The following is a 22,250-nucleotide window of genomic DNA, read 5'->3' as shown; positions in this document are numbered from 1 at the left end:
CACTCTGGAGCCAAACAACACAGCCACGCACATCCTTACTGTCCTCTTGTGGAGCTACTTGAGCATTTCTTGGGCATATATATCCGTTTTAAAATGTTTATTATTTGTAAGTTGGATTTATCTGCTTCCACTTTTGTTAGGATTATTTCCCTTTCCTTGATAGGAATAACAATGTTACAGCATTTTCCTGAGGTTTCTTACTATGTACCTTTAAGACTCAAGTTTGTTTTTGTTTTTAAAGATTTTATTTGTCAGAGAGAGAGAACACAAGCAGGGGGGTGGCAGGCAGAAGGAGAAGCAGGCTCCCCACTGAACAAGGAGCCTGATGTGGGACTCGATCCTAGGACTGCAGGGTCATGACCTGAGCCAAAGGCCGATGGCTAACTGAGCCACCCAGGCATCCCTAGACCCAAGTTCTTAACATTATAACTTATCACAGCATACTAGCTGAACCATCTACATCACCTCACTGTGAACAGCAGCAAAGACAGGGGATCTAGCTTCAAGTGGACTTTATTTGATGCTTTAGGCCAAACTGCAATCCCCAACTTTGAGGAGAACTTTGTGGCTACCCAAATCCAAGGAAATTTCCTTCTACTTTATAGTTTTTTTCCAATTTACTCCTCTAAGGAACAAGAACAAAAATCACATAGGTCAGTTTATGGGACTTTCTGAATACTCTTCTCAGAGTGTGATTATGTATAATGAAAGGGAAAAAAAAAAACACAGACATATATGTTCAGTCTCTAAAATCAGAGGGGGGACAATGTCTTATGTTCTCACTTGAATCCATAGGTAATTCACTTTCTGCATGAAATAAAAGCCATAATTTTATTTTTGAGTTGCTACCTGTTTTAAACCCATGAATAAATATGATTAAAGGAGTCAGACATCCCCAGATTGAAATATGAATCATGGACCAAAATGAAGAGGCTTTCATTTTCTGTGTTAATCAAGGGGAACAGTAGCGTGTAAAACAGTGAATAATACATGCACATAAATCCATTCAGATGCATACTGATCAGTATTAACACATTCTTTTCAGTATCTTCACATCTATTGCTTCCTTTCTATTTTACCACCACTACTCCTTGCCATTCAGGTTCCCATCACTTTATCCCAGTCTTGCTACCAAGCCTTTTTTCTCTCCTTGCAGACTTCAGGGTTTCCTCCCCTTTCGTTTATTTTTCAGACCATCTCCTTGAGCATCATTTTTACCTGTAAACACCTGTGATTAATGACGTTCCTCCTGGCTTTCCAAGCCTGCTAGGATCTGGTCCCCACACACATATTCAAACTTCCCATTAGCCCATCAGCATCAACAGGAAAATTCAGTTTCATTAAAGTTCAACTTCAGTAATGACAGTTCCTCTAATAACGAAGTCCATGCCAATAACAACAAGGATGATGACAAGTCCCATATGGTCCCTTGGCTAGAGTCCCCTCCCTCCCATGCAGTGTCCTCCTCACCCTACCCCCACTGCATTCCCCTTATTTAAATCTGAACCTTGGGACCAGCTCATCTCCATGGAAATTCACTCACTCTCCAAAACGCAATCCTTCACCCACTCCCATTGGCCCTACTAGTGGTTTGCAGTTTTATTTCCTTTGATTTTATTTAGTTTATGATAATTTTCATTGTTTAGTTTTGCTATAAGACACGTGATCCTGAAATCCAAAGCCTACCACCTTTGATCCTTAAAAGTTTGTCTATCGTAGCAATGTGTTCACGGGCAGTTAGTGAAAGTTATTGAAAGTCTGGGGGTATGTATTGCAAACTTTCAAAACTCCCTCATTTCCTGATGCCTCAGCATCCCCCCTAAACAGGCTGTGAGTACCGTCCCAGGCACTAGGGGTCCCAGTGTGACAAGGCTGGCCTCTGGTACAAGCCCCACTCCTTCCTTCCTCTGACTATAACCCAGTGACATTCAAACGTACCAATAACATCCTACCCCTCCACCTAGTAAACGCTTCTTCTCACAGGTCCCCAATCTCCTTGGTTGAGCCCACTCTCATGGTGCTCCTCCCATATGGCCCTTTGTGTGGTGTGTGTGCCTCCCTCTTCTAGGACCTGTGAGTATATCTCTTTCACTTTCATATACCTGTCCACCTCTCCATGGTTATCCCATGTCCACACTTAACTGATCATTTAAACACTTCATTTTTAAGTAACATAATTATTCCTCACAACATAGGGGGAGGTATATTATACATTTCATTTGTCTACACATGTGGATGTTGCCAATGGACTTGCCAATTGGGACTTCTGCATGCACATTATAGAATATGATCCTCCTGTCATCAGCATCATTGAGTGGTATATAATGGGTTATATGCTTGACTGTTAAGTTATTGTTACCCTCAATAAACTTACATTTAGAAAAAAATATGCTCATTAAAATTGCATTGAATAATTGTTTCCATATAGGCATGTGAGTGAAAAAAATGTTGCATGCCACAAGAATGCTATATGTAGAGAATGACATTTTCCTAATATTTTTTTATTCTTCTAATGTATTTTTTTTAGAGAGAGAGTGTAGGGGGAGGGGCAGAGGAAGAGGAGAGAGAGAGAGAGAGTATCTTAGGCATGCTCCATGCCCAGTGTGGAGCCTGAAGAAGGGCTCAATCTTATGACCCCGAGGTTATGACCTGAGCCAAAATCAAACTGAGCCACCCAGATGCCCCTCTTCCAATACATGTATTAAGGAAAGTACACACCTATAGTACAAGGCATATCTGCACTATTTAAAAAAATTAATTTATGTATTTGTTAGAGAGTGAGAAAGAGGGAGAGAGAGAGAGGCAGGCTCCCCACTGAGCAAGGAGCCTGATGTGAGACTCGATCCCAGGATCCTATGATCATGACCTGAGCCAAAGGCAGACGCTTAACCAACTGAACCACCATGGCATCCCATATCTGTACTTTTTGACACTTAAATGTTATGTACTGTGTACCAGACGCTATTTGAAGAACACTAAAATAATAACTTAATCCTCATAATAACCCAGAGGGGCAGGTAATGTCCCCATTTTATGGCTAAAAAGCTAAGGCACAACCTCCTCAAAATCTCATAACTGAGTTAGAATTCAGAGCCAAATAGCCTGGCTTCGAAGCCTGTGCTCTTGGTGGTTATATAATATCACCACTCTGTATGAGATTTTATTTTTAAAATGAAATATGCCACACCCACAATGTTTAACACAGCCTCTTCAAAAAATGTAAGAAATGCATGTTTCTGACTATCTGTGTCATGGGCTTTTAAAAGTTTTAGGACTCAGACGGAACATTTTACTGGATTTTCTGCAAATGAAAAGTGTTTTGAGGGCTTATTTGGCAGCATGGCCCTTTTTAAAGAGTTGAAGAATTCTCTTAATTTCCCTCAACATGAGATAATGAATGCAACAAAGATAAACCAATCTCAGGCTGCATGATTAAGGAAACTCTACCAAAAAATTCTGAGCCTTGTTTGCATTTATACCATACCATTGGTGTATTTACTGAGCATGTGACATAATTTACCCGAGAAGACAGATTTTACCTGATGGTACCAAGTAGAGATATCCTAAGAGATGTAAGCATTAAAACCAGGGGAAGCTCAACATTTTTATCACAAACATAGCAGAAAATACTTATTTAAAGCCACTTCCATCCAAGTGACAAACACGATGTTTGTTAACTAAACATGTCTTTGGATTTGAACAGAATGTGTAAAAGAGCCAGAGATGGCCATCTGTCATTTCTCTCCATGCTCTTGATTGGTTTGCGTAGCAATCACTAATTTTTGTCCACAGCAGCCAGCTCCACCCCATCCCAATCTTCCCCGTTAACAGAATTCCAGTTTTGTTGAGGCGGCAACATGCTCAGGGGTTGGGTGCAGCTCCAGGGAATGAGTCGTGATCGGACCCAGCTTATCACACAGATCTCTTCACCCCTCCCCAGATCCCTGTCAGAGAATGGTTTGGCTGTACCTAGTTTTCAGCAGTGAGGTATAAAAGGAAATCTGCCAGTCCCATCTGGGACAGAATTTCTTCCCTGGGTAAAAAGGAATATGCAGAGAGCCCTAATCCCACTGAGCATTATATCAACCCTTGAATGGTTGGTCTCTGCACTTCTTTTCATGTGAAATTCTAAGTCTCTATTACCAACACTGCATTTTGTATGTTAGCACTCACAGCCAAAAGTACCCTAATTTGTATACCTTAGTTGACTTGCCTACAATTATCAAGGCCATTGTCATAAGTATGCGCATGCTACAGTATCCTAACATTTACATTGGCACAATTTCTCCTGACAGGTACCTGAGTCCTCTCTTTCTTTTATATGTAAATGACATTGATTTAAATGAAAATATAATAATTATGACATAAAATATGTCAGAAAATTTTTGATGTATAAATTGTAATGATAAACACCATCACTAATTAGGATGGATTACATTGTCCCTGATAGCAAGAGATCTAGCCGACATCCTGATTATGCATGTTTGGGTTGCACAAGTATTCAGAAATAAGGTTATATTTTTTGTCAAGCACTTCCACAAATCGCTCTGAGCACATAGTGTTCCTTCTCTGAATTCTGAAGCACACTTACCACCTACAGATACTGAGGAAACTGACAAATAGCTTCTGACAAATAGGAAACTATTCTATAGCAACATGACACTGGGAAACATATACTGTGCCAAATGGCATTTTATATGGAAGAAAATATACTAAATTTTCACATCGCAGGTCAAGTTTATATATTTCATGATATCACCTTTGGGGAAAAGCTTTCCTCTTTTTCCTTTATAATACCCTTGTAACAACTTCAATCACCAATCCAAGGGGAAACTAAACAATATGCAGTGACAGTCTTAAATTAGAAAATTGTTCCCTGGCTGGACCTCTTACTGAGTTTGCTAGGACTGTATACTTCAATTTGAAGAGACACCAATGATCAGAGAAGACATGCAGGATACTATAATGGGTCCATGTTTTAGAAACAAAAAGGAGAAGGAGAAGCAAGGTCATTCCAACATGAAAGAATATTGTTAGAATATATATCAGAAAAAAAACTACTGTATATTAGAGTAGTAAGATCTAAACACAGTTTAGATTCCAAGCAGATTAAAGTATTTCCTGAAATCCATAAAGTGTAAAGAAAGACTGGTTCTTGAAGGAGAAAACCACCTTGGAATGAACAGACTCATTCTATTGGAAGGCAGTGACCAGGCAGGAACTAGCAGAGATTCTAAACAGAACTTGACTAGAGCAAACATTTTACTGCACTAAATCTACCCTGTATCACTTCAGTATACAACTTCAGAGATTCAAAATACAGTTCTCCAACGGAGACTTAATAGAAGCTGAAACACTAAGATTGAGCCCTTAGGCTTATACATTTATGTTACTGTCACGATAAGCCCCTCACATAGATACGATAACATTAAACATTCATTAAAATCTTTCTATCAACTGCCCACTTCTTCAAAGGGGATTTCATTTTTATATTGAACAGATGGCAAGCCTATCACAGAGTATTCTTTATGACCACAGCATAAACACTGATTAAATCATTCTGAAACCAATTAAAAACCCAACATTTACTTTAGTAAAACATATCTACAGTAAGAGTGAACATGAGCAAATATAGTCAATGTATTGCCTCGAGCCCCATCTCCTCAGAAAAATTTGACTGAAGACAATGGGTTATAGAGAAATAATCTACCCTCGGGTGAGGTATTCCATTTCTACCTGGGTTCTCAATTAAAAGGGCACTTGGGGGCACCTGGGTGGCTCAGTCAGTTAAGCCTCTGACTCTTGGTTTCGGCTCAGGTCATGATCTCAGGGTCCTGAGTTCAAGCCCCAGGTCAGGCTCTGCTCAGCAGGGAGTCTGCTTGAGATTCTCTCCCTCCGCCCCTCCCCCTCCCCCGGCACACATGCGCTCTCTCAAATATTTTTTTTTTAAAAAAGGTCACTTGGCCAGAGATATTAGAATTCCTTTATCATATGTTTTAGCGTCCCCCAATGATGTGGCCATCAAATACACACACACACAGACACATACACCAAAAATTAAAATCTTTAATTTTAATTTTGAAATCTTTTTTAAAATCTTGATTCCCATTACAGAAAAAAAAAATAAATTGAGCAGATCTTGCTGTAGCACAAATCTGGGCTCAACTTACCTTATAGCTACTTACAGCCAAAATATTGACAACCTCAAAGTATCAGGCACTATCATGACCACCTTACATTATTTCATTTAGTCTTTATAACAAACTTTAAATGGTACTAATTATTTCTTATAAAAAACTTTTTAAAAAGCTAATAATCATTGCCATTCTTGTGATTTTTACAATGAGAACACAGACTTTTAAAAATACAGCATGTTTAGAGTACAAAGGAATAACAAAATCCTGTATTTTGTTACTGCATAGCTATAAATAGGCCAGTGGTCAATAGGAAGGTATATTCAAATCAAAGGCAGTTTTCATTTTAAAGGCAAAAATCTTCAGAGGAATCTGTGTGTAATATTTTGAAATTGCTGCTATAAAAGTCTCCAGTCTGTGAATAAATCAATCTCCTTTCATGACTGATAGTGGTCAATATGAAATGCTGGGACATATACCCTACAATTTAGGAAATGGTGTGGCCACCATTGTTACGCTTTCAACTGCACACTCATCAGTTCTTCTGTGGATCTGGAAGTAACCATCTTTACCCCAGCTAGTGCCCCAGCTGATTCTAACAATCCAGTAATCCATCCCAGAGCCTGAGTCACCAACCAGAGTCCACCAACCAAACAGCATGATCAATCAACTCAAAGGCGTTGAAGGGGTCTCTCAAACCAGTGTGGTAGTAGATCACCTTGTGGTAGTGGAGGAAGTCATTATAGACTTCAAAAGCAACTGCCAGGGGCCCATAATGGACCAGCTTAAGCTTCCTCGGGGCTTCATCGCAGCCCCCAGAGAAGCCTCCCACATAGTGCTACTCAGAGGTGTAGTAACGGAAGCAGTCTTCCTTTGGTTTGTGTGGGGAATCGGTGCCTATGTAGGGAAAGCACACCTCTTCCACCAGTCCAAAATCTTGGGCATATTTTCTTGCAGTGAGGTATGGGAAGTCACCTTCACAGCCTTGAGCACACTGGCTGCAAGAGACAACCTCCTGAAGAGTCACGATTGGGGTCTGAGTATTGTTGGTTATTATACGGTTTCTTGCTTCCAGCATATCCCTAGAAGCAAATGTGTAGCAGCTTCCACAAAATGTTTGGTTTTGAACAGAAGTAACAAAATTGGTACCACAATCATTTCTCTGGTCCCCAGATGCTGGCAAATGTAAAATCATTTCATGTATGTCAGCAGTAAGCGCTACAGGTTTGGGCCTTAGGATTCTCTGGCTGTGGCAACACCTCTCCTAATCATCTCTGTCGGGTTAAGAGTCTCATATTCCATGTATGTGGTTGCAGTCCAAGACTTTTGAATGGCATTGATTGCTTTCACAAAGTCATGGCTGTATTTGTAGAGCCCATTAGAAGAGTTTTCCTGAAGACTCTCAAGGTGTGCCGTGCTCACGCTCACATTCTGAGAGGTCGTCCCACCTTAGTTCCAGTGAAACCTAAGTTCCTGCCCAGCACATCAGGCACCCATCCAGCCATGGTTTCATGGCAGTAACCGGTTACCTTGCCGTCTGTCCTCTTCTTTACAATTAAAAAAGGCAAACCACTTGTAGTCATTCACACAATCTCAAAGCCTTGACTGTAAATGATGGTGAAATGGTCAGTATTGACAAAATTATCACATGCTTGTATCCAGCTTCTCAAGGTGCACCGCTACATTTTTTTCTGGTGGTCGTCAGTTGATGCCATGTTGGGAACCAAGGTGGCCCACCTGGAAGACCCAGATACCCAGCACCTCAGGTTAGGTGCATTTGGCAGGTGTGGCAGTGTGTAGTGCCAACAAAGGAGAGAAGCAGAAAGGAGGGCAGTGAGCAACCGGCAGGGCCAGGGACCCATGCTGGTGCCGCCCCCTAGGGGAGGAAAAGGAGAGAGCAGTTGCCAAAGAGCAGAGGGGAGAGAGCCTGAATGGTACTAATTATCATACCATGCTAACATCAAGAAATTATGTTTTTTTTTAAGATTTTACTTATTTATTTATTTGAGAGAGCGAGAATGAGAGAGAGAGAGAGAGAGCACATGAGAGGGGGGAGGGTCAGAGGGAGACGCAGACTCCCCGCTGAGCGGGGAGCCCGATGCGGGACTCGCTCCCACGACTCCAGGATCATGACCTGAGCCGCAGGCAGTCGCTTAACCAACTGAGCCACCCAGGCGCCCAAGAAATTATGTTTTCATAAACTTAAGCAACTTGGCCAAGATCACAGAGTTAGTATGTGGAAGAGCCAGGCTTTGTACTCACTACATCAAGAACTAATGATGTAATGTATGGTGATTAACATAACAATAAAAAATTTAAAAAAAACTTCTTATTTCAGTACTTGAAAGTACTACACTCTATTTCCTCTCAAAGAGAGTAAGTTTTTCTAAGCCCTTTTAGAGAAAGAAAAATAAAACAGGAAGCTCTTTCAATCTCAGTATTGCAAAAACAAATTATTCTCATGCAATGCATACAAACAACGGAAATGCTAGCCACAAATCATTCTCATTTCTTCATTAAAGCCTAACGAGAAAGTCTTTCTAGTTCAGATTACTATATACACTTAAATAAAATGACTTTATAAATATTCTATAATGTAATTAGTTTTAAAAGATGGGTTTTAAATATTTATATTTTAGGGGTTTTGTTACATACTACAAAATACAAATTTGAAAGAGTACAAATGTTATATTAAAATGTAAATGAGAATCTAATATTTCTGAAATTCATCACTAGAAGAGAGTGTATTACTGATCATGACATGGCCTAACTATCCAAGATTCTAGGTGCCTGACAAAGCATTTACAGGCTTGGCCCGTACTGGGATGCAAGACTTTCGGTGTTAAAACTGGAAAGCCAGGCAAACTGGCATAAGCCAGTCCCTCTAATCCTGGAAGGCTGTCAAGCAGCAAGGAAAGCCACGACCCAGGAAAGATACAAATATCTGGAAAAATATCCTCATGATGTGATTTAATGCTGGAAAGATGCATGTCAGATTGTATACTTCTTGTGAAATTAGACAATTGCATTTTTTTCTGATTAATCAGGTCCGAAATTTTTCCTAGAGATGGAGAACAACTAAACAATATCCATCTAGTTCAGGACCTTTCTCCTAGAGTGTTATAAAAAAAGGGGGGGGGCGCCTGGGTGGCTCAGATAGTTAAGCGTCTGCCTTCGGCTCAGGTCATGATCCCAGGGTCCTGGGATCGAGTCCCGCATCGGGCTCCCTGCTCAGCAGGGAGTCTGCTTCTCCCTCTCCCTCTGCCTCTCCCCCTGCTTGTTCTCTCTCTGTCTCTCTCACAAATGAATAAATAAAATCTTAAAAAAAAGTATGAATAGTCAAATATGACAAAATTCCTATACTCAGCTTTGCTTGATCTAAGAGATTAAGCATCACCCAGAGTTAACATTTTTATATGCATCTGTAACTGGCACATCCAATATTTACTACTTTAGCACATATTTAATGAATATTCTGATTAGGGGGTTGATAACTACAAATTCATGAAATTTATGATATTTTGCTGAAATTATCTATGGTGCATCTGAGGAAATGTCCTACCGTGCATAGCCAAAAAAGCTACGTTCATATTTTATAACCGATGTTTACTGGGTGGTAGCAAAGACATTTCAATTAGGTTAAGATTGAATTTAACAGATTTAACTATTTCATGGCTATGGCAAGTGAAACTAAGATTGGATCCAGGCTTCTCATGAATTTGTCCCAGTGACAACAAGCTGAACTGGGCAAATTAAAATGTCTTATCAGATAAAGGGCTAGTATCCAAAATCTATAAAGAACTTATCAAACTCAACACCCCAAAACAAACAATCCAATCAAGAAATGGGCAGAAGACATGAACAGACATTTCTCCAAAGAAGACATACAAACGGCCAACAGACACGTGAAAAAATGCTCAGCGTCACTCGCCATCAGGGAAAAACAAATCAAAGCCACAATGAGATACCACCTCACACCAGTCAGAATGGCTAAAATTAACAAGTCGGGAAATGACAGATGTTGGCAGGGATGTGGAAAAAAAAAGGAACCCTGTTACACTGGTGGGAATGCAAGCTGGTGCACTCACTCTGGAAAACAGTGTGGAGGTTCCTCAAAAAGTTGAAAATAGAACTACGCCATGACTCAGCAATTGCACTACTGTGTATTTACCCCAAAGATACAAATGTATTGATCTGAAGGGGCACCTGCACCCCAATGTTTATAGCAGCAATGTCCACAATAGCCAAACTATGGAAAGAGCCAAGATGTCCATCGACAGATGAATGGATGAAGAAGATGTGGTATATATATAGATAGATAGATGTATGTATATATATATATATATACTGAGTAGTATTCCCTTGTATATATATATATATATCTATATATATATACTACTACTCAGGCCATCAAAAAATGAAATCTTGCCATTTGCGATGACGTGGATAGAACTAGAGAGGACTGTGCTAAGAGAAATAAGTTAATCAGAGAAAGACAATTATCATATGCTCTCACTCATATGTGGAATTTAAGAAACAAAACAGAAGATCATAGGGGAAGAGAGGAAACAATAAAAGAAAATGATATAAGAGAGGGAGACAAACCATAAAAGCCTCTGAATCTTAAGAAACAAACTGAGGGTTGTGGGAGGAAGGGGGTGGGGGAGATGGGGTAATTGGGTGATGGATATTAAGGAGGGCACGTGATGTAATTAACACTGGGTATTATATAAGACTGATGAATCACTGACCTCTACCTCTGAAACTAATAATACATTATATATTAATTGAATTTAAATTTTATTATTTTTTTTAATTTTATTTATTTATTTCAGAGAGAGAGAGAGAATGAGAGATAGAAAGCACAAGAGGGAAGAGGGTCAGAGGGAGAAGCAGACTCCCCGCCAAGCAGAGAGCCCGATGTGGGACTTGATCCCGGGACTCCAGGATCATGACCTGAGCCGAAGGCAGTCGCTTAACCAACTGAGCCACCCAGGCGCCCTGAATTTAAATTTTAAAAATTTCAAATAAATAAATAAATGAAAAGTAAAAAATAAAATAAAAATAAAAATAAACTGGGCAAATTAATTCATTTAATTTAAATACTATTGGGTCATTATCAAGTTCATCACAACTAAAAGAAAAATAATTAAAAATGCAAAAGGAAGTTGCATTTTAAAGTATGTCAAGGGTCTTAGCAAAATAATATTAAATGAGAGACATCAGGCCCCAAATAATACATACATGATATCTTTCTAGAAAGTTAAAAACAGCTTTAAAAAAACCATGCTTCTGGGTGTTACACGAAAACAATGAATCGTGGATCACTACATCAAAAACAAATGATGTGTTGTATGGTGACTAACATAATAAAATAAAATTTAAAAAAATAATAATAAAATAAATTTAAAAACCATGCTTTTTAAGAGATACATATAAATGCAATAAAACCATATAAAAAAGGAAATAAAGAAATGCTTACCACAGAAATCAATTGGGAAGAAGTAGGGGTACTAGGCGGTTGGGGAAGACCATCTGTTTAGTTTGGGTTTGCTGTTCATAGCACTTATTACATTATTTTACATAAACATAAGTAAATACATGAATGAATGAAAGCAAGCCATGCCTAGAAAATGAAGACAGTGTTTTGTAATGAGGATTAAAATTTTCCCAATTCTGAACACTTAAAGTTTCTTAATATATAATCTTACCATCTTATTTAAATCCTCACTATTGGAGTCAGGGAGACCAGGCAGAAGATCCAGATTTATTTTCCTGTCTCCCGTGTCTCCTTCTCCATTTCAACCCACATATCCCTGATACCTTCTCTCAGAACTTCAACAGCTTCATATTGTCCAAAGATTAAAGACCTGGTCAAGAACCCCTGTGATGCAGGTGAGATCTTCCTCCTTTCTCCTCTCCTTGCTTCCTTCACTGAAAACTGTAGCATATCATGCTAGTCCTCCCTCCTCTGTTTCCCTCTCATTCAGCATCTTCCCATCTCTAACCAAGTCCTACTTACCTCATAGGGCCTAGCTAAAAGCCACAATGCCCACAAATTACCCGGTCTGAGATCTGTTTCCCTGCTCTGCCCCAGAGCACGCATATGTATCTTCATAACTGAATTTATCTACGGCATTTGATTTTATATTGCTAATTTAGGAAGCTTTTAGTGACTATTTACTTCTATCAATGAGGCATTAGACACATTTAGAAGAAAAAATTTGACCAAACCATGTGCAATGTCCTCAAAGAGGTTTTAGCTTAGAATTATTTACATTCTTATCTCATTTGTCCTACTTGATAATAAAAAAAGGTAGCATCAATAGACTTCACCTTTGTATATATCTTAGTACTTACCACACAGAAGGTAATTAACTAATATTACTTTCAAATCTACCCATGGATTTTTTCACTTCAGAAACCACCACTGTAATCAAGAACTGCCATGTCATACTACATTTTGTGTCTTTCCTATGATCATGTCTGAATAAATGATGAAATTCCTGAGTCACTTCTATCTTCTCACTAAAACATCTATGAAGAAAAAACTCACACCAACCAAAAACTAACATCTTGCTTGCAAAATCTGGAAATGATTTCTCCTAGTAATAAGACTTAAGATGCTGCAATAAGAATCACCATCCTAGGGTGAAACTAATAAAAAAAATTTAAAGAAAGATAATTTGGAAATAAAAGATAATGGGGGGGGGGGAATCACCATCCTAGGCAATGTCCCCTTTTTAGAAAAGATGTCCTGAGATTTCTTGTCTTCCCTGGGACCTGTTTTCTCATGTAGCCAGAGACAGCCTTGCATTGACCAGTAATTCAAGACAGCAAAGGCCTTTGCACCTGTGAATATTGGTCTTTATCCTTTGTTTAAAAAAATGATGGTTTGCACCAGGTAAAAATACTTCTATCCTCCAACTCCATTGCAACCATTGGTGACCATGTGACACAGTGACAGAGTTCTAAGCAATGAAACAGAAACAGAAATGTCCTGAGTGGAGCTTTCGCAAATATATATTTCAAGTTTAAAAAAAAAATTGGACACTAACCTTTTTCTTTTTGTCCCTTTCCTCTTCAAGATACCCATTATAAATACATATGTATATGTGTGTGTATATGTACATATACCTATTAAATATAATATATATTATATACCTATTATGTATTTTAAAATCATATATATAATAGATATATATGATCTATATGTGTATATATATACATGGGTATATTATATATACAACAATATATTTTATGAATGTGTGTGTGTGTGTGTGTGTGTGTGTGTGTGTGTGTATGCCTAGATTTGATAGATTTGCCTAGATTTGGTACAGCCCCTTCACAATCATACGAGTTAGTGACATTGGTTTGGATGTTCAGCGGCTAGAAAAGCCTTCGTTCTCAGCCACTTCCTTGACCCACTGTGTTGGTTCTGGACTTCCTAGCTCTAGACATCTGGTCATGTGAGAATAAAAGACTCCATCCAGTTAAGCCACTGTGGTTCTTTCCCTTACTTCAGACTAAAGCAGTTCTAATTGACATAGCATCCTTGCTTACTAGCCAAAACTAAGCTGGATTGACTTCCTATTCAAGGAATGAATTAAAAATGCCAAGACAATATGGAGATTAGGAAATTTTTCTGTAACACAAAAGAACATAGCTTCATGAATGGATTCCTTTAAAGGATACTACAAGAAATAAAATTTTAGAAACACTGTCACCTATTCGCAATGAAATTCAAAGGATAAACCTTTGAAATAAGAGCAGAGATGAGAGGATAAGACAGCATACTGGCATGAAAAGGAATTTGGCTAGGAGGTAAGTTGAAATGAAAAAGAAATAAATTAAAAGCAAGATGGAAAAATTAATATCTTCATGAGATTAGAATCATTCAATATTAGATTCACTAAAGAACAAAGCCAGCACTGCTGAAAATTGAATAGTAATGTGTAGAACAAATTTGAACAGCTGCCTCCAAGATATGAGAAATGAACAGAGATTAAAATCATGAGAGAAGAAAAAGTAGATGCAGTTGATGGAAAAATGATGTGCAACATAATTTGTGTTCTTGGAAAAGGAACCATTTTAACTACAACAATAAATCTGAGTTATAATAGACAATGAATTTCTAAACAAAAGAAAGCCTTGCGTCTACAGATGAAAAAGTCTCAGTGATTAACAGGCAACATTAATAAGGACAAAAACTTCAAGTGATTCTGTTGAAATTCAGAATTTCAAGGGTGAAGAAAATAACATAAATGTAGTTCCTTTTTTAAAGTATTTTTACAAAATTTATTTGAGACAGAGAGAGAGAGAACAAGTGGGGATGAGTGTCAGAAAGAGAGGGAGAAGGAGACTCTCCACTGAGCAGGGAGCCTGGTGTGGGGTTCAATCCCAGGACCCTGAGATCACGACCTGAGCCAAAGGCAGATGCCCAACCAACTGAGCCACCCAGGCGCCCCATAAATGTAGTTCTTGACTAGACAGGAAAGTTTACCTCCAAAGGGAAAAAAAATCAGACTGAACTCACACTTCTCCACATCAAATACCAAGAAGTAATGGGCCAATATCTGTAGAGTTTTAGGTGGTAAAGTTTATAAACCAATGTATCAATACATAAAATATTTTTATATGTGAAGATAAAATAAATATATTACCAGATATGCAATTGAAATAGATGTTATTTTTACTTTTGAATATGAAAAAGTTAAACATCAAATTCTCAAAGATTAATCAAAAGACTAAAGGATTAATCAAAAGTTAAATGAATTATAGTACCATAAATGATGAACTAAGATATAGGTTTTTTAAACCATACATTAGAAAAATAGTGAAAAATCATTGCCATATATTAATAAATGAAGTAACAATTACAAAATGGACGTTCAGAATGATTTTGTTTTAATAATGTATGCAAATAGAAAAATACTGAACAAAATATAACAAAATGCTTACTCTGGTTTAAGATATATAAGTTTTTCTTTTCCTCAAAATTTTCTGTATTTTATCTAATAAATGAAAAATGAATTGTATTTTTAATCACCTCTCCCTTTCTTCCTTTTGGGTAAATTTATAGTAGGTCAGCTCTAGTGTCTTCCTTGTGGTTTTGCAAGCTTCTTCCTGTATCTTTGGGTAACATTTGGAGTTGTGATAAGAATTTATAACATTATATTCCTTATTAGGTAAAATGACTATGGTCTGGTCTGCTTTATTGCAAATGACAATCTTCATAAATCAAATTTGCCATTTTGCCTATGTCAAGAAAATGCCAGGCAATTTATATTTTAATAACTTTCTTTCAAAACTGTGAAACTCCAGAAGCTGAGTTTTCAATATGTAGACCTATTCAGTCGTGATTTTTGTTTTCAGTATAAAGTCATAAATATTTTGGAACTGTAAGTTAGCCTCCAGTCTTTCCTCTTATCATACTACTCTGTCTTTCCAGTTTTGCAGAATTTCACTTAGCTGATTAATATCTCTTATACACCTAATACAGCTGAGTTTTGTAAGAATATATAACAGAATCATAGACTTTCTTCAGTCAGCATTGCACTTTTCTTATAGTAAACAGAGTTACAGGTTTAACTGAAAAGAAAAATGTCATTTTATTTTCTTTAGCTCTTTTCTAGAATGATGAAGATTTTCCCAGTAAAGTTCAGTACAGTACTGGCCCTTGGCATTGAACTAGGGAGTTGTGGCTGCCAGCTCAAAGAAATATATGAACTTGAAAAAAATGGATTGTTTGTATTATTACCTGAAGGTTAGTTTATAGGCTCCTGGGTTCTTAACTCTTCCCAAAACACATGGAAATTCACAGTGAGAGCCGCAAGCAGACCCAGGTAGGACTGATTCTCAGCTTCATCTCTGTTTCCTCAGTTGCCACAGGGTCTGCACAGGAGTTGTTGAGAATCCCTCGACTAAACCTGCAATGAAGCATCCAGAGTTTGACAATCTAATTCCCTCTCTGCCCCTGGCTTGCCAGCTATCTCTGATAAGGCACTTATCTGGTCTGTGCCCACAGCAACCTACAGAGGGAGAATAATATTTTGATCCAAACTCTCTAGGATGCTGTGATCATTAACTAATAATTTATGTTGAAGCTAAGAAGAGACAGATATGCTTGGAGTTATCAGCATATTCAAATAAACTCCAAAATCCTAGGTATCTCAACGTTCTCATACCTGATTAATTGCTGTACAGACGAGGAAATGATTTGAAGAAGAAGAGGGTTTTCAATAAGTCGATCCATGTGTTAATATCCTGGATCAACAAATTTCTACTGGAACGTCACATAAAAAAGTTTATTTCATCTGATGCATGACAAAGCTTTCTTTCATTCTTCGGTCAGATATAATAATTATTTTATTTTTATAAAATTGATCACACTAAAATTTGGATTATTTTGTGATTTTTCTGGGATCAACTTTTTGCTCTAGTTACTTAAACTTGAATGAGGCAACCAACCAATTTCAGGTATCTCTAGAACTTGAGTGTCCTTCTATTCCAGAATAGCCACCCCAACAGTGGTTATACTGATGCAGATTTTCAGTCAATGACCATCCTTATAAAGAGGTCATATACTGTTGAGAATATATTTTCTCCCACATGTTTTCCTTTACTTTCTTATAAAAGTATAGTCTGACATATATCACATTATCAAAATAAAACAGCAAATGCTAGACACTGAAAAAAAATAAAATATATAAGCACAAAATCAAAATGGTATTTTTATTGACAGGTCACTTAGCCCTGGGGGGATTGTTCCTCTGAAATTGGGGTAATAAGGATACTTAACTTGAAGACTAAAAACTCTATTCCTTCACAATTATTACAACACTGTCTGGCACATAATGAGAAATCAATAAATGTTATCAGCAGTTAATAGTGTTATCAATATTTAATAATCAATAAGTATTATTAATACCTAATATTCTAAGAATATACTTCATCCTAGTCATACTAAAGTTCTGAATATCTAATAAGTAAAATCCAATGTTATATGTATTTTTAAACACTGTAGAGAGCTAATGATATAATAATATTTCTAAAATTCTTGATTTAAGTTAAAGATGGGAAACTTGAAATTATCTACAAATTCAACCAATAATCTGATCGTTTTGTTCAACTTTCTTTGTTTTTGTTTTTGTTTTGTAGATACCATGATATAATGGGGATATGGTGACCTCAAATACACTGTTCTTGTCGACGGGGATTTTATATCTGGGATTGCATGCCATTGTGCCTGGCATATAATGAATATTCAATACATGAGACCTATTATTATTCATATCACTTCTATTATTTAAAGAGATTATATCATAAACTGATTTGTATTGTCAGCTAAGTGCTCCTACATATTATAGGTAAGTGAGTGAGAAGAATTCTAGATAGTTAATCAAAGAATTAAATTAATGGGCAGGAAGGATTCTGTGCATTGTTGTGGGCTATATTACACTCTGTTGTATCATATTGTGTATATGTATGTGTATGTATATAGATACATATATATGTGTATCAGACATACACAACATAGTGAAATAATCTGTATAATTAACTCAAGATCCATTCCCACCCTTACCACTATTTTTAAAATTAAAAATATACACATAAAAATTTAAGACATAATGACACACCCAAATTCTCAGCAGGGAAAGAAGGACCAAAAACAATGAGATAAAAAATAGACCTTCTATGAGTCTCACTAGAGAAAAATGACAAAAATCTAGGGCACAGCAAAATGCCAACAAAGAGAAGACAACTAAACTGGTGACAGAACCTCGTTACTTTCTGTCACTTACCCTGTGTTTTTTTGTCTTGGTCTTCTGTGCTTAAGGAAATGGAAAGAGCTACTTAAAAGTACTGAAAGATCACTCCCAAACCCAAACCTTCATTTCTGCCATCTCTGAATAACGGTGCCTTAAACTCTGAACTTGTCTTGTTTCACCTCAACACTGTCCAAGTGAACAGTCCTATTTCAGACACTACCTGTTACAGCTTGCACCATCCCTACCATGATATTTAATTGGACAATATTTTTGAACCTTACTATTTAAAAAGTGTTGAGTGTTACTGTTTAAAAGAGTATGATATAAGAGAGCCATAAATGTGGTCTTAAGAAAGAGCCATTGAGTGATGGGGCCGCGCATGCGAACTGGAGGTGGCTGGCAGTTTTAGAAGCACAAAGGGCAGAGATGTGCCCCAGCCTGTAGGCAAGGACTGGGAGCGCTGCTGGGGGTGCACAACCTAGGACCCTGCAGATTATAGCACAGACAGAAATAGAGATAATGTGACCTGGAGAGATCACTGAAGAACAGACTGCGATCTCTCTGCTCTGAGGCAGAGGGTTGGAAATGATCTCTTCTGCTCTCTCAGAAGAGATGCAGAAAGCCACCAGGGAAAGCCACCAGAGAACAAAAGCCCCCCAAAAACGGTTTTCACTGAGCACATCCCTTTCCACAGGGGTCAGGGCAACTCTGCCCAAATAGGATTGCCTGAGTTAACAGTGCAGCAGGCCCCTCCCCCAGAAGACAGGCTGGGAGAACAAAAGGCCGGCAACCCTAAGGTGCCTAGAAAACAGGTGCATCTTGCTTGGGTTGTGGTCAATAATTTGGACTCTGTACATTCCCTCAACCACCCCTCAACAGAATGACTAGGAGGAGGAATGCCCAAAGTAGGGAAGACTCAGAGACTGTGGCTTCTGCCACAGATTTACAAATGGATACAGATATAATCAAGATGTCAGAGATGGAATTCAGGCTAGCAATTGTGAAGACTGGAGAATGGAGAAATCGATTAATGGCAACATGGAGTCTCTAAGGGCAGAAATGAAGGCTGAAACGGCAGAAATTAAAAACGCTATCAATGAAATCCAGTCTAATCTAGATAATCTAACAGCTAGGGTAAGCGAGGCAGAAGAACAAATTAGTGATCTAGAAGACCAATTAATAGACAAGAAGGAAAAAATGAGGTCAGGGAAAAACAACTTGAAATCCATGAAAATAGAATCAAAGAAATAAGTGACACCATGGAACATCCCAACGTCAGAATTATTGGGATCCCTGAGGGGGTGGAGAGAGCGAGAGGACTAGAGATATATTTGAGCAAATCGTAGCTGAGAATTTCTCTAATCTGGGGAATGAAATAAACATTCATGTCCTAGAGGCAGAGAGGACCCCTCCCAAGATCAAGGAAAATAGGCCAACGCCCCAGCATGTAATGGTAAAATTCATAAATCTTAGAACCAAGGAAATCATCTTAAGGGCAGTTGGGGGAAGAGATTCCTTATGTACAGAGGGAGGAACATCAGAATAACGTCAGACCTATCCACAGAGACCTGGCAAGCCAGAAAGGCCTGGCAAGACATATTCAGGGTACTAAACGAGAAAAACACGCAGCCAAGAATACTTTATCTGGCAAGGCTGTCATTTAGAATGGATGGAGAGGTGCAGAGCTTCCAAGACCAGCAGAAACTGAAAGAATATGTGACCACTAAGCAAGCCCTGCGAGAAATATTAAGGGGCGTTCTAAAAAAGGGGAAAGACCCCAAAAGTGATATAGAAAAGAAATTTACAGGAACAATCTATAAAAACAAGGGCTTCACAGGCAACATGATGACAATAAATTCATATCTTTCAATAATCACTCTCAATGTGAACAGCCTAAATGCTCCCATAAAACAGCACAGGGTTGCAGATTGGATAAAAAGACAGGACCCATCCTTATGCTGTCTACAAGAGACACATTTTGAACCTAAAGATACATGAAAGTGAAGGGATGGAGATCCATCTTCCAGGCCAACGGACCACAAAAGAAAGCTGAGCTAACAATTCTCATATAAGACAAATTAGATTTTAAGCTAAAGACAGTAGTTAGAGACACAGAAGGACACTATATCATTCTTAAAGGGTCTATCCAACAAGAAGATCTAACAATTGTAAATATCTACGCCCCCAACATGGGAGCAACCATCTACATAAGCCAACTGTTAACCAAAATTAAGAGTCATATTGATAACAATACGTTAATTGTAGGAGACCTCAATACTCCACTCTCAGCAATAGACAGATCATCTAAGCAGAAAATCAACAAAGAAACAAGAGCTTTGAATGACATACTGGACCAGATGGACCTCATAGATATATACAGAACATTCCACCCTAAAACAACAGAATACTCATTCTTCTTGAGCACACATGGAACTATCTCCAGAATAGACCACATACTCGGTCACAAATCAGGTCTCAACTGATACCAAAAGACTGAGATTATTCCTTGTATATTCTCAGACCATAATGCTTTAAAACTGGAACTCAATCACAAGAAAACAATTGGAAGAATTGGAATCTAACACTTGGAAGCTAAAGACCACTCTGCTCAAGAATGTTTGGGTCAACCAGGAAATAAAAGAAGAACTGAAACAATTCATGGAAACCAATGAGAATGAAAACACATCGGTCCAAAACCTATGGGATACTGCAAAGGCGGTCCTAAGGGGGAAATGCATAGCCAACCAAGCCTCACTCAAAAAAATAGAAAAATCCCAAATTCACCAACTAACTTTACACATTAAAGAACTAGAGAAAAAGCAACAAACGATGCCTAAGCCATGCATTAAAAGAGAAATAATTAAGATTAGAGCAGAGATCAATGAATTAGAAACCAGAAACACAGTAGATCAGATCAACAAAACTAGAAGCTAGTTCTTCGAAAGAATTCATAAGATCGATAAACCACTGGCCAGACTTACCCAAAAGAAAAGAGAAAGGACCCAAATTAATCAAATTATGAATGAAAGGGGAGAGATCACGACTAACACCAAGGAAATAGGAACAATTATTAGAAATTATTATCAACAACTATATGCCAATAAATTGAGCAACCTGGAAGAAATGGATGCCTTCCTGGAAACCCATAAACTGCCAAGACTGAAACAGGAAGAAATTGACAACCTGAATAGGCCAATAACGCATAACGGGATTGAAGCAGTGATCAAAAACCTCCCAAAAAACAAGAGTCCAGGGCCTGATGGATTCCTGGGGAATTTTACCAAACATTCAAAGAAGAAATAATACCTATTCTCCTGAAGCTGTTTCAAAAAACAGAAACAGAAAGAAAGCTTCCAGATTCATTCTATGACACCAGCATTACCTTAATCCCCAAACCAGGAAAAAAAAAAAACCCATCAAAAAGGAGAATTTCAGACAGATAGCTCTGATGAATATGGATTCCAAAATTCTCAACAAAATCCTAGCTAACAGGATCCAACAATACATTAAAAGGATCATCCACCACGACCAAGTGGGATTTATTCCTGGGATGCGAGGGAGGTTCAACATTCACAAATCAATCAATGTAATAGAACACATTAATAAGAGGAGAGAGAAGAGCCATATCATCCTCTCAATTGATGCAGAAAAAGCATTTGACAAAATACAGCATCTTTTCCTCATTAAAACTCTTCAGAGTGTAGGGATAGAGGGAACATTCCTCAAGTTCATAAAATCCATCTATGAAAAACCCACAGCGAGTATCATTCTCAATGAGGAAAAGCTGAGAACCTTTCCCTTAAGATCAGGAACACGGCAAGGATGCCCACTCTTGCCACTATTGTTTAACATAGTACTATAAGTCCTAGCAACAGCAATCAGACACAAAAAGAAATAAAGTGTATTCAAATTGGCAAAGAAGAAGTCAAACTCTCTCTCTTTGCAGATGACATGATATTTTATGTGGAAAATCCAAGACTCCACTCCCAAATTACTAGAACTCATACAGCAATTCAGTAATGTGGTAGGATAAAAAATCAGTGCACAGAATTCAGTTGCTTTCTTATACACTAACAATGCAACTGTAGAAAGAGCAATTAGAGAAATGATTCCATTTCCAGCACCAAAAACCATAAGATACCTCAGAATAAACCTAGCCAAAGAAGTAAAGGATCTATACTATAGGAACTACAGAACACTCATGAAAGAAATTGAAGAAGACAGAAAAAGATGGAAAAACCTTCCATGCTCATGGATTGGAAGAATAATCATTGTTAAAATGTCTATGCTACCCAGAGGAATCTATACCTTCAATGCCATCCCAATCAAAATTCCAATGACATTT

General features: G+C 37.9%; 1 pseudogene; it reads right to left on the bottom strand.

Annotated features, from left to right (window-relative positions):
- Nucleotides 1–6,614: 6,614 nt before the first annotated feature.
- The window catches only part of LOC114206236 (dipeptidyl peptidase 1 pseudogene), a 112,095-nt pseudogene continuing 96,459 nt past the window's right edge, over nt 6,615–22,250 (bottom strand).

This window comes from Eumetopias jubatus, unplaced genomic scaffold (assembly GCF_037043125.1).
Source record: "Eumetopias jubatus isolate StellerSeaLion01/CBP00866 unplaced genomic scaffold, mEumJub1_p1.0 scaffold_2, whole genome shotgun sequence".
NCBI lineage: Eukaryota > Metazoa > Chordata > Mammalia > Carnivora > Otariidae > Eumetopias > Eumetopias jubatus.
This window is presented reverse-complemented; position numbering and strand designations above follow the sequence as displayed.